The sequence below is a fragment of the Mus musculus genome, chromosome X (assembly GCF_000001635.26).
Source record: "Mus musculus strain C57BL/6J chromosome X, GRCm38.p6 C57BL/6J".
Classification (NCBI taxonomy): Eukaryota; Metazoa; Chordata; class Mammalia; order Rodentia; family Muridae; genus Mus; species Mus musculus.
The window spans coordinates 12,642,711-12,645,846 of record NC_000086.7 but is presented as its reverse complement, the minus strand read 5'-3'; positions in this window follow the sequence as shown (position 1 = coordinate 12,645,846).

The window sequence follows — 3,136 nt, the reverse complement described above, 5'->3', positions numbered from 1 at the left end:
CAGTCTAAGTCATTTTATTATAGCATCCCAAAGTGGCTGTGACAGCTATGTTGAAGGTGCTCCTTTTTGGCAGGCACACAATGGAAGAGATGTACCTCTAGGGTATTGTGTTAGGAAGCACGTGGTCTCTGTGTGACTCTTTATGATGCTACAGTTGTGGTCGCAAAATTTCTCCCCTGTAAAGTCAGGGTTTCCCCCCTTGGCAAGTTAACAAGCAATTTGTGGGAAGATACTTTGAGACCATGTAAATGTCTCATTAGCTATTTAACCCTCGCCTGTTAACATCCATCGATGAGTCTGAGCAGAGTCAAGCATTAATGATAACAATGTTTTACTTCTTAAGAGTTTCTGTCTCCTAATAAAAAACACTAAACATCAAAAATGTGTTTCATTACATTTGCCCTGGAATACTGGCCAGTGTTCTTGCTTTGTTTGTTTGTTTGTTTTTGCTTTTAATGTTAACTGTTTCTGAATTATGGTTCTATAGAAAAAAAATGGGACATTTAGGAGTTGAGTAATTTAGGAACCTTTTTTTTTTTTTTCTATCTCTGGTGCTGACTTCCTTGGACTATTTGCTCATCATTTCTACCAAAGGGAATAAATAGCACTGTGCCTCATGAGGCTGGATGAATAAAACAATAGGCCATTATATTGGCTCTGCTATTTTCAGTCACTGCTGAAAGCAATTTTCGAGCCATCTGTGGCCCTGATACTTATCTCTCTCATTCTTTACTCTTTCTCTCATGTGTGTACAGTGGCCAAAGGCCGGGTGCTACTCTTGAATATGCCAGGAGCTACAAAGACAAGGATTTTAGTTTGGCATGCTATACCTCAGTTTGCCCAGTGGCCCCTTGTCTGCTCACCTAGTCAGGGTCCCTCCGTGCAATGAAATGGCAGAAGGAAATCGGTTGTGCTCAGCCCCCGTGAAACCCAACATTTTACACATACTGCTTTTCATCTTATGCACAGGTACACACCACCTGGTCCTGTCAACCGTGAGCCCAGCAGAAGGTACAGTTTTCCTCCACATCCTCTCTGCTTAGGGCCCACGTTGGAGGATTTTATTGCAGGGGAGGCAGAATTTTCTGCTCACCAAATAAGGTCCTAAGACTGAAGTTGACCTGAGAGACTAACAGGAGAAAGGCATACAAATTTAATGAGAGTTACATGACCTACAAGGAGTTGGCAGGACCAGCGTGCTTTTGTATTAGGTTGAACAAAGACAGGCACTTGTAGAAAAGTCAGTCGGTAAGAGGACAAAGGAAAGTGATGGGTATTTTAACAAGGTCTGGATGCACAGGATTCTCTCCACTAAAAATTGTCTCTTTTGCTACACAGACAGTGTCTTTATGTGGGACAGTTCACCTGCATTCTGAAAAAAACTGAATCTGCTGTGTGTCAGGCACTTTGAAATGAAAGTAATCCCTTGGCCTAAGTGGCACATTTTGGGATGGCATATGACTGCCACAGCAGTTGGTTAGTGCTTGCTCTTACTACCTACTCTTTGCACCAGAAATAAAAACTTAACCTTTCAGTGAGACAATCAACTACTATTTTACATCTCAGGAAGATGTATATATAGAAACAGGATTTGGGGGCTGGAGAGATGGCTCAGCACCATTAAAGCACTGACTGTTCTTCCAGAGGTCCTGAGTTCAAATCCCAGCAACCACATGGTGGCTCACAGCCACCTGTAATGAGATCTGATGCTCTCTTCTCGTGTATCTGAAGACAGTGACAGTGTACTCATATATAATCAATAAATCTTAAAAACAAAATACCCCACAGAATTTTGACTTTAAAAAACGTTTGTGGGCACTGGGGATGGAACCAAAGCCTTGTACTTGCTAAACAAACACTCTCAGCACTAAAACTTTTTACCCCCCCCCAAAAAAAAGATTCTATGCTTATTGGCTGGGAAAATAGCCCAGTTATTAAAGTATTTGGCTTGCAAGCATGGGGACCTGAGTTAGATAGAGTCCCAGAACCCACATTAAAAGGCAAGGTACTCCCAGTGTTTAAGAACATGTTCTCAGCCAGCGTGGTGGCACAAGCCTTTAATCCAGCACTCGGGAGGCACAGGCGGGTGGATTTCTGAGTTCAAGGCCAGCCTAGTCTACAAAGTGAGTTCCAGGACAGCCAGGGCTATAACAGAGAAACCCTGTCTCGGAAAAAAAAAAAAAAAAGAATGTTCTCCAGCTAGTGTGGTGGTCACACCCCTTAGGTGAGCACTCAGGAGGCAGAGCAGGTAGATCTCTGTGAGTTCAAGGCCAGCCTGATCAACATAGTGAGTTCCAGTACAGCCAGGGCTATTTAGAGAGACATTTTCTCAAAAGAAAGAAAAAGAAAAAAGAAAAGAATCAGAGTTTAATCCCTGGTACCCGTGTCGGACAAATTGCAATGGCCTTGACTCCAGCTCCTGGGTGCACACAGACATACATATACATAACTAAATATGGTATCTTTCTTTTGAAAAAGCAAAGCTTAGTGGTACATATTTGTAATTCTATTGTTGGGGAAGAAAGAGCAGGAAAATCCAGGTTTGCCAGCCTAGACTAACTGATGAGACAGACCAGACCAGTGAGAGATTCCATCTCAATTAAAAAAAAAAAAAAAAGTAAGCCGGGCAGTGGTGGTGTACGCCTTTAATAATCCCAGCACTTGGGAGGCAGAGGCAGAGGCAGGCAGATTCCTTAGTTGGAGGCCAGCCTGGTTCCAGGACAGCCAGGGCTATACAGAGAAACCCTGTCTCCAAAAACAAAAAACAAAACAAAACAAACAAACAAAAAGTAGTTGGCCCCTTAAGAACAACACCCAAGAGAGACTTGAGGTCCCAGGGAATGAGGAGGTCAGGTAGGATGGGGTTGGGGTAGGGACCTCTTGGAGGCAGGGATGGGGAGGGAGGAATGGAATGAGGAACTGTCAGAGGATGGACCAGGACAGGGATAATCTTAAAGGGACTGGAGAGATGGCTCAGTGGTTAAGAGCACTGACTGCTCTTTGGAAGGTTCTGAGTTCAAATCCCAGCAACCACATGGTGGCTCACAACCATCAGTAATGAGATCTCACCCCCTCTTCTGGTGTGTCTGAAGACAGCTACAGTGTACTTATATAGAATAATAAATAAATCTTTGGG